This window comes from Empidonax traillii, unplaced genomic scaffold (assembly GCF_003031625.1).
Source record: "Empidonax traillii isolate 1590-97213 ecotype Southwest subspecies unplaced genomic scaffold, ASM303162v1 scaffold39:size2480183, whole genome shotgun sequence".
NCBI lineage: Eukaryota > Metazoa > Chordata > Aves > Passeriformes > Tyrannidae > Empidonax > Empidonax traillii.
In genome coordinates, this window is record NW_020955232.1 from 630,863 (window position 1) to 641,859 (window position 10,997).

Genomic DNA, 10,997 nt, shown 5'->3' on the forward strand with positions numbered 1-10,997 from the left:
TGAGGGTAATGCAGATGAATGTCCTCACTTCTGATGCAAATTAAGCTTACTGCATGCCTGGGCAAAGGCAGGGGTTTCTCTGTAGCTTGATGGTGACCCAGCTGCTGCCCTGCAACCTGCCACGATTGAATTAGGCAATAGGGTTTTACCTGCATGTCCTCTGGTAGGTTAAGTAGGAGTCATGCCATGTTGCTATTTAAATTCTGTGTGATATGGGCAGTGCTGTCCCCCCCCCTTTAGCATGTGCTCCTAAAGGTGTCCCTGTCAGCAGTATGAGCTCACTGCCACCATTGGGGTCAGTCCCAGGGTCCTCACTATAACGCCCTTGAGACTAAAGCTTCTGTAATGTACCATGTAATGTACATGTCAACCTGCTGCTCTTATTGTCTGACATGTTTCATATGAGGTAAACTGTGACCCAAGCCTCGTTAGTAGGGTAAGGCATCATGGGGAGACCCAAAGGCTGTGCCAAGGAAACGACTCAGAGCAACAGGAGATGTGGATGTGCCTGTTGCTTGCCTCTCCTTTCCTTGTGGGTCTGGAAATAGGTGTAAGGAGTGATATCAGCTTTCCAGTATCATCTATGTTCCCTGTGATGGATGTCTAATGACCTCACCTCTGCAGATGCTATGACGAGGTTACTGTAATATGCCTTGGGCTTTTACAGTAAAAAACCTGTTGGTATGTTTAAGAATATGTATATACCCCCTCTAAATAGTGACATCTGCTCCACTGAATGCTGCTGTTATTCCACCAGTTTCTTTTGAGACGACAACGTGAATATCTTCCTCCACCCTGGCCATTTCTGAATTCATGACTCATGGGCCAGACCTGACTAATGGAATATTAGCAATGATATGTAATATCTTCAGCTGGGAATTCTTAAGGGAAAAAGTTCAAATAAGGCTGGAAGTGTGATTAGAGGTTTGATAACGCTGACAGTGAACTGTGTGCTGCATGTGGTATCAGTGTGGGGATCTTAAATTATAGAAGCAATATAGAGCACCTAATTTCCGTTCTTCTGTACTTATGTTAGGAAATCTCTGACTTCTTGTGAGTGGTGTTCATGCTGTGGACAGGGGCTTCACTAGTACTTAAAGAAATGAAAAATTGTCTGGTGGAACCCATGAATTATCTTACAACTCTATACATAGGCAGGGTTGGGATTTTTTTTGTTTATGTTTGAACCATGACTGTACCATGAAAGACAAAATTTATCATCTTCTTCTAGTTGAAAGAATTATCCCTGCCTGTTTTTTATTCTAATTCCAGTTCTTTCTTTGTTTTCAATGTGCTGTGGTTTTGATGTGCTTAACACATCAAAGAATCGAGTTGATGGGATTTCTGTCACTTTTCTAACATAATGCATTGCAAGAAAAAAATTATTTCTGCATTGTTTGTAATATTTTTGTAAAACATCATTGCCATCCTGCCTTGGTAAATGCCGACATGAGAGTATGAACTCCATAACATGCACCAGGGTGTTGGGGAGGAAGGACAGCAGAGGCTCTGGAATGGCTCCTGTGCTCAGGACTGCTGAGCAGAGGGGAGTCGGGGGTGTACTGGTGCCAGGCTTGTCTAGATCTAGTGCTGAAGAGTCACTGATGCTGTGCCAGTGCTGGGGTGGTGACACAGTGAGCTCCAGGTGGCTTCTAAGGATGGCTTGGAGGCTTCGTGGTCCCGTGTGACGCTCAGCAGTGATGTCCAGCTTTACCAGCAGCAGAGACAGAAGTAGTAAAGTGTTCATTAAACTGGTGCTAACAAGTATCTGAGAGAGGTGTAAAAGGGTAATAATTCACCTGGGTGTTGTTCTGGTGAGGTAAAAGGGCCTCCCAAGACTGGGACACTGCCTCAAATGGAGTAATGAGTTCTGTTGTAGTTAAAATGATCTTAATTGCAAGCAGTGACATTTACTGCCAACCAGCTGATACTTCTTCAAGGGGATTCAGAAGCAGGGAAGAAAATGTCACCAAGTATTTTTCTGGGAACAAAGGGCACACTTTCAGTTCTGTTCTCAGTAGCCACACCTAATGATTACCCTGAGGAGCCTTGTCTGTCAAAAACATGCCACTCATCACTGAACTCATTTAGGCTTTAATAAAGCATATGACCCAAAGTCTTTCAATTCAGTTATGTGGATGCAATGCCCCATGCATTTAATTAGGAAGCTTAAAAGCCACTAGTGTTTAATTCTCTAACCTCCCTTGTCTCCTCTCCCATCTCCCAGCCTTCCTTTTGATGCTGCAACTGGAGTTGCATTGTGTGTGCATTTTATATCAATCTGTATCCATTTATAATCTGTATTTATATCTATCTCAAATGCAGCAGAGGAGGCTGAGCTAATAATGTTCAGCCTACTTTGTAAGTAAGACATGGCAGGTGTTTGACAGTGGCACAGAAAAGTTGTGGAGTACTTGAAGAGTAAACTCGTGGAGAGGGATTTTAGTGAAGGATTCTGTGTTGGTTTCTTCCCAGGTCCAGGACCCCACCTTACTCATTGTCTAAGGAAAGATTATTTTAAATGAAAGTACAAAAGCATGATTTGTTTAAACTTGAAAGAGTCAGAGTCTTGGAGAAAATCAGTAACCAAAAATTAGTCAGTGTAACAGGGGTGAGAAACAACAGTCTTGGCACAAGAAATGGAAAATATGCGATTTTTTTTTTTTTCTCCCCCAGAAGATTATGGGTAGTAAAAATTTCAGGAGCCACAGCCAGGTAGAGTTTTGAATCGGATTTTTTTCAATATCTCTTGGGAAGATAAAATTATATGCATTAAGAGTACTATAATAATCCCTTTTTTTTTTTTTTTTTTTTGACCATTTGAAAATTGTTCCCTGCAGTTTTTCTCTAATGTTTTTTTTCCAATCCAGTTTCAAGTGACTCAACTGATAGGTTTCCAGGACTGATTCAATGCCTTAAGTTTAGGTACTAAATCTCCTTGAACTTCTGGCTGAGCAGTGGAATTGAGTCACGATTCTCATCCATTAAAGACTAAAGACCAGATTTCCTTTGCAATTTGCATCTTCAGAATTCCTGCTGAACTTCTGCCTTCTTTCTTTTTTCCTTTTTCTTTTTCAATATGAGACTGTGATTATTTAGTGGGTTTTGTATCAAGTTAATTATATCAAGAACTTTACCTGCATCTTTAAGCCCAGCATCCGAACTCTGACAGAATCAGGAGTGGGTGAGAGGAATGGGGAGCAGGAGGTGGGAGCAGCAGCAGCAAACTGGCAAACATAGAGCAACTCTGTTATTGCTTGTCAGGCCTCAGATCTAATCAACTGCTCACATAGCTTTTGTCTTGAATGAAAATGCTGCTTTGTTGGGTTTGTTTATTTGTTTTTTTTTTTTTTTTTTTTTTTTTTTTTTTTTTTTTTTTTTTTTTTTTTTTTTTTTTTTTTTTTTTTTTTTTTTTTTTTTTTTTTTTTTTTTTTAAATTATTATTATTTATTATTTTATTTTCTACAAAGCTTCTCCTTTTAGTGTAGTTCCAAATTTCTGAGCAGGTTGCTTGCAAGTGCAACAGAGCAGCTTCAGAGTCAGTCTTTTGCCTTTTGCTGAGGTGCTAGAAGAAACTTTTCTTTTTAACTCTGACTGGTTCTTCCAGTAAAGCAGATTATGTAGCTGTGCTACATCAGGGGGAAAATGCCTGCATAATTCAAGGAACGTTGAAAAGGGCAAACACTCACAAGAGAAGCAAATAAGTTAACCCTAGCCATGCCACATATAACCCCCCTTTCTGTTTTCTTTTTTTAAAAGCCTAAAACAAGCCTAAAAAACCAGGCTACATTCTGCAGAAAAATATTAATCTTGTCTCCCAGGAGATAGGGTTGTCACAGCTAAATTTCATTCCCATGATGTGACTGGCACCTGTGAGGTACAGTTCCTCTCTGTCACAGGGTGATCAAAACACGATAAAGAACACGGTCAAAGCCAGGAAATCTTACTGCCTTTCATCCATATGATGATCCTTGCTAGTAGAAACGGAAAAGAGAGAAGGCAGGAGATGTTCTGCACTAAGACTGAAGTGCTCAAAGACTTTTTGCCTCCTGAGAGTCTCCTCTCCTGCAGCTGCCATGTTATTGTGCTGACTTTAATAGTGGGGTCTGGAACTGATCCAAAATTTATTCCCATTATGGGAGGCTTTCTATCAACTCAAGATCACTGCTTGTTGCCAGCCACTGCAACAAAATGAGTGATAGTCCACAGGTGTGGGAAACCCACTGTATTCTTGGATTTTTCATCCAAATACTCAATTGTATGGTTTTAATGTTTTCACACACAAGAGCTATCACTTGCAACCTTGGATTTTACAAAATAACATAGGGGCTGAACATTAGAAACCCTAATATTTTATATTTTTCATGATGGGATCTTTTTCCTGCAGCTGAAATGTGTTTTTTTTATTCAGTATCCTGTGCAAGTGTAATGTAGGGATTGCTATTTCCACAAGTGTTATTTGAGATGGGGTCATTTTAATAGAAAATGCAAACTCAAAGGGATGAAATTTTTATTTTAAACTTGATCATTACTAATTTGAAACAATGTAATTCTCAAAGATGATATTTTCATTTTCAGTAATAAGATGGTAGCATTTTGGACCATAAAAATACAAGAAGTAAATGGCTTGTGTTGGACACAGCCACAGAGCCCAGCATGGCCATGAAACACGGTAGAATAAGAGCAAAATGATCTTCACAGCCATTCCCAGCATTGAGAGGAGAGAGAACTGGCATGGATCCACCTCTTTTGAAGAGCAATGCATCTTGAGAGTTGGTTGGTTGGGGAATTCCTTTGAGATTCTCCGTTCACAAAGCAAAGACTGTATTAAGTCTCTGCTTGAGAGAGAGCTGGAGAACCTTCCCTGTGATTAACCAGGTATTCATTTCAGGGAGCTGCAAAAGTAGCCTTGTAGTGATGAAGGGGTGGGGGAGGAAAAATAGCACAATTTTTTTTTTTTTTTTTAACCAAAGAAACATTCTTCACCCAGGAGAGTCAAAGGGACTTGCAAAACACAGGGCATAAGGAGATGGATCTCTAGTCTGGAGGTCATTGTGTGTGCCAGGACAAAGCCTAAGGATGGACAGAGGATATGGGTATGCTTAATTAGTCTGAAGTTACCAAAAAACATAACAGAAAAGACAAAGGAAAACCAAGGGCACAGTCATAACTTTCCCCATAGCATTAGAAATTCAAGGAGGCAGACACCAGGTATCAATGGTGAGTTTGAAGCTCTCTCAGTTTGTGGACCTCCCAGTGTTTCTGGGGAGGGTGTAGATCAAATTTAAATTTACTGGAGAATTGCTTTTGTTAATTAGCTTTGCTGGAGCACTTCAGAATTAATTTGCAGATACCCAATGACCTGCAGACTGACAGACACACCAGCTCCAGAAATGGTACTGCTGTACTCTGGGGTAGATGAGTGATCATCTGGAGAGAACTGGAGAGAATGTTGACTGAAGTGCAAGAAGCTGGAGGGACTTGGCCTCTTCAAAGTACAGCAGAACTGTACAGTTCTCCTTTCCCCTCGAGGACAGAAAATATGATCCTGTGGAAAATGGATGCTCTTTTACAGCTGCTGCACCTGGTTAGTCTCTGCTGTACAAAGGCCAGAGCAATAACTGAGCAAAAGGCGGGAGATCAAATAGCTTGTTATATTCTTCTCCCCCATTTGTCATCAATCAGTGTACCAGGGGTCTAGATTTATGACACTGCTCTATACACAAACCTTCCCAGGGTTGGTTGGATGGAGTAGAGAGGGTGAGGTGCTGCCCTCTGAGAATTCTGAAGTAATTCTGCTGAAGGGAATATATCTGCACAGGTCCAGACTGCTGCTGCATCAGGTGCTCTGAAAATAAGCATCTTGTGCTGGCCAGTTGCTGGTGAGCAGGAGTAGTGTATCCTAAATCAGCCTCTGGCAAAGACAGACTCATAAGTGAGATGAGAACTGGAGCCACGTGTTTGGAAATGCATCGGTATTTTATGTTTTATGGATAATCTGTACCCATTACCCTATCAAAGTAAATAAGGTGTGTGCTGCATTTGTGCTTTGAAAACAGTCTAAATAGAAGAAAATATTCCAGAAGCAAACAGAAAAAGCATATGCTGCATTATGCTGAGTTTTCCCCTGACTTTATTGCCTTTATTCTGCTGCAGTTACAGAAAACTCATTTAAATTATGAAACTTCTTTGGCGTGGATTCTTTATATTGATGAAACAGAGCTGACTTTCTCTAGAGAGCCAGAATGTTATTAAAGCACTTAACCCAGCGCTGCTGTGGCTATCAATTATACTCTTCATTTACACTATACAAGGCTGACGGCTTTTTTGAAGTTCAAGAGGTTTTTTTAATGAGATGTTAATTGAGTACACCTGCAGTTGGCTAAAATTTTCATGGACAATTAAGTGTGATCTTTTCCCTTCCTAAATTCTTTGTTTTTCCTAGGTTTCAATACTGTATTCCAGCAAATGTGTTCACTTCAGAAATATGGGCTTTTAATATACAGGAACTCCAACAATAATGGATGTTTATGGTTTAGGGCTACTAACACTTGTAGCTTATTTTCTAAGTCAGTGTGTCTGGTGGGTGGGACATCAGGTACCCACCAGAGTTGCTCAATCACTCCCCTCCTCAGCTGGAAAGGGAGGACAAAATATAATCACAGGATGAGGACAGGGAGAGATCACTCACCAATTACCATCACAACCGAAACAGACTTGGTTTGGGAAAAATTAATTTAATTTATTACAAATGAAATCAGAGTAGGATAATGAGAAATAAAACCAAATCTTACCATATCTTCCGTCTTCCCCCTCTTCAACTTGTGAAATTTTTGCTTCTGGACTTCCTCTGCAACTCTGCAGTTCAGGATATGTGACCTAGTTTGCAATAAATTAAAGGGTAAACTTAGGACAGACTATCTGCTGATAGGAGGAATTTTGGAGACAAAAAAATTGATCTATCAGACCAAAACAAAACCCAAAGCACCACTTTATAAAATATCAGCTTCAAACAGATGTTTTCATGCTAAGCAGTAATAAAAAAAAGTTTATAAGTATTTTAGTGTTGCATGAAGGAACTTTTACAGATACTTAAGCCTGTTGAGGGTATATGCACCTGCAAACTATTCACTTCCACTCTCATTACCAACTCAGATGGAAAAAGTTTAGAAATTTACTGACTTCACCATCGTTGCTTGACAGATCCAGTCTTCCAGTGCAAAGGATTATTAGCAATACATCGATCAGCTCCATATCAAGAAGAATATGCATGTAATGAACTACAGAATGGGGGTGGTTGGAAGAGAACTTGTGGAGGTCATTGGGTCCAACCCCTGTTCAAGCAAGGCCTTAATGCAGCAGCTGATCACTGTGATATTCCACTTTTGGAAGCTGAACACTTTGCTTTAAAAATACTGTGATGGAGACAAACTGCACGATTGAAACAATTAAATTGTGTCTGAGAGCCCATGGGACCAAGAACTAAAACATTTGTTGATTTGGTTAATGGGTTCTGGGTACACTGTAAATATCTTACTGCTGATGAAGGCCACATGTGTTGTTTACAAATGAAGTCTTGGTGCCAGTCACTGTTGAGCTTCAGATAAAATGAAGCTGCAGACCAGGCTCCAACTCTTCTTGTCTCTAAAAAAGTTATCAACTTCTGCATTAGGATATCATATTTTAGAAATGTATATGCTTATTATTAGAGAGCAACATGAAATAGAGTGTAACTTAGAAAGGCCAAGAGCAGGTCAGAATGTGGGGATGACAGAACAGGACTAGAACCTCAAAGTAAAGACATTCAAATGACAAAGGAGATACAGAGATCATATAGCTATAGTGAGTGATTTATCATCCCTAAAACTCTTTAAATAGAGACTGGAGGCTTTTGTGGTCAGAGGGTGAGTTGGAAGAAATATGATTCAGTCAACTCTACAGGGTTTTTTTTTTACCCTGAAAATTATTCAGTAGACATTCCAGTTAAATAAAAATATGTAAGCATAGGCAATGAGTACATCCTTAATTACTTCTGATTTCAGCTTCAAAGCATTGTCATCATCAGCGTTATTTCCCCCAGTCAAGTTCAGTTTGTGGGTCAAACAGGTTGCCCCTGCAGTATTCCAGCCTGGCATTTTTGGAGTTGTCATGGAAGGGGTCAGTGGGTTGTTGGTTGTAGCAATTCTTGCTAAACTCAAATTACAGTAATTGACACAGAGAATTTCTGTCACTTTGTAGTGATTAATCTGTAGCAGGGGAATGGCATTCGTTAAAGTCAAGTGATCTAGAAAGGGAAAAGGAGGCTTTTCATTTACTTTTATAAAGACTGTGGTGTTGCATAACAGATGAGTTTGTTTTACAAACATATCCCACTTTACACTGAGGAGTCCGAGATCACTTCAGTAATTGTGGTACTTAAAGCCGGCTGCTTAGCTGGGCTGTGGGGCAATTGTGGTGAATCCTCACCTCTCTGGTGCCAGGGTCCAGGTGACCTCAGCAAGCAGAGATATCCATCTGCTTCCTGGGTTAATGCTTTGGCTGCTGAGAACGGGGTGACGCAGAAAGGGCACTGCTGGTTTACATTAAGATATCTTGGTTTACATTAAGATTTTTCATTTGAGTGAGAAAATTTTTTTTGAGCCATACAAACCTGTTTAATATTTGGTTTGGATGCCAACTGTCATTTCATTAATTTGTGGAGTTCTATTTTATAAGTGTATCATTAACTCTGGTGAATGAGTATGAAAACTTGAGCATAGTAAGAGGAAAAAAAATAATCCTAGATAATTTACTGCTTTTGGTTCAAGCAAGTAATTTTTGATCTGTGATCTATGAATCTCTTGGGGTTTTTCTATTGCTTCTAAGGAGTTCAGGAGAAGTAAGATTCAACAGATGTGAATCTTCCACCCTTTCACTGGATGATATTTTAGGGTCCATAAATCAAAATATTGCAAATCCTCTCTATAAACATACTAAGCATATAGTAATTTTCCACAAGAGAAGACTAAAGTGATTTGATACAATGCAAACTAATTTTAGCACCAAATTCTCTGGTGTGTTTGCTCCTTGTGCCCCCAAGAGCAGCAAGTTTGCAGAGTAGAAATGTACACACAGCTCCAAAGCAGGGTTTGCTCATTTATATTCACAAGCCACTAAAACCACAATGCAGAACTTGATTGGTCTTCAGTCAGTGCTGCATCTCAGTGCTGTGCAGGCCAGAAAGCTCAGAGCCTGCCAGGAGAGAACATTTCAAGCTCTGGCAGGAATCAGCCACTAATAAATTGAAGAAAGGCTTTGAAAAGTCTCCAAAGAGGCAGGTGTTCAAACTAAAACATTTGCACTGTTTTCACCTGAATGGCTGCTTAACCTCAGGTTTTATCTACATATGAACACGGGGCTGAGTCCTCTGCTGGTACAACAAGAGCCTCTACTACAATGATCCTGAGGTCTATGAGTAGACACCAAAATCAAATAGAATTACTTTTTTTTTTTTTCCTCTACAGAAGAACATTTTTCTATCTGCTGATGAGAAAAGTGCACTTACAATTAAATAAGGAATGTTTAACAAGTTCTACAAAGCTTCATGAAAATGAATTTTTTTTGTGTGTGTGGGTTTGAAATAACCTCCAGGATATTCAGATTGTTTCCTTCATTTCCAGCTATGAATGTGACAGAACAAGCCATGACAAGGATGTCTTCCCTGCCATTTTTGGAGTTTTACTAAATTCAGTAATTTGCAAAGTGAAAAGAGGAAAATTTGAAATCAGAACTCAGTAGAAGTTCCACCAAAGAGAGCAACTTAATAACTCAGAGGGGGTTCAGTGGAGAATGTTTGTGTGTTTTAATTGGAGACACAGTTATCTTAATGTAGCCATTCTTCTAAATTAACTTTAAATTGCATTTGTATTAATGATGATCATTATGTATTAATGAGAAATCATTTGTTCCTTCAATATTTCCTAATTGTATCATGATTTCCATAGCTGCCAAAATGTGCTTGGTGGTGCTGATTGCCAATTTGAAAAAATAAATAAATCATTTTCATAAGAACAAATCACTTCCTTTAATATGACACAAACGATAAAAGAAGGAATAGATCTTGCTCATTTGCTCAGTTGTAATTGGTACCACTGCATATTAAGATCTAAATGTTTTGTGCCACGTCAGTCTTTATTTCACATGAAAGAGCCTATTTCATGTTGTCTTGATCCATCACTCTCACTCTGAGGGCATGGTTAACAACAGAAACACAACAGCAGGGACATGAGCCTCTATTGTTATGTGGTTAACTGCTTCTAAACAAAACCTTTATGGCACTGAAGACAAAAACCTGCCAAGATGACTTAGCCTTTAAAGCTCTTTGGCTTCAACTCCAGGCAAGCATTTGCTGGTGTCATAAAAACCAAGAGGAGGATTTGTGATGTGTCCAGGCTTTTCCTAAGTGATGATACCTGAGCTGGATGGCTGGAGAAATGATGTTCAAGGCAGCCAGTAGGGATCTAATCCAAAGGAAGCTAAGCTTAAAACAAAGCCCCTGCCAGCTCCATTCAGCTTTGACTGAGACCCAGGAAGAGATTATGGAAGCTTCATTTTCAATTTGATTGAATGCAAAACCAGATCTGTTGATTAGAGGTTGGAATGATTTTGAAGGACAGAGGCGTTCTTCATTCACTGGTTAATTCTGTGACCTTGTACACTGCTGAGGTGGAGACTGTGATTTAAAATTACCTATTAAAGGGTAGAAATATAGCTGTCAAATTCTAGAAGGTAGCTGCTTTCAGATATCAGAAGGGTGATGAAACTTTCTTTCTCTTTCATTATTCCCTAGAGAGCTTAAATATCTATGGGATGAGAACATTGTGTGGGATGGGTCAGATCCTTGTCACTGGCTGCAGCCTTGGATGGGACAGCAATTTAGCTCTTATAGAGAACATACAGTGGCAAAATATCAGTATGAGGTCTTCTACTTTTCTAAACAACTTAATTTTACAGACACT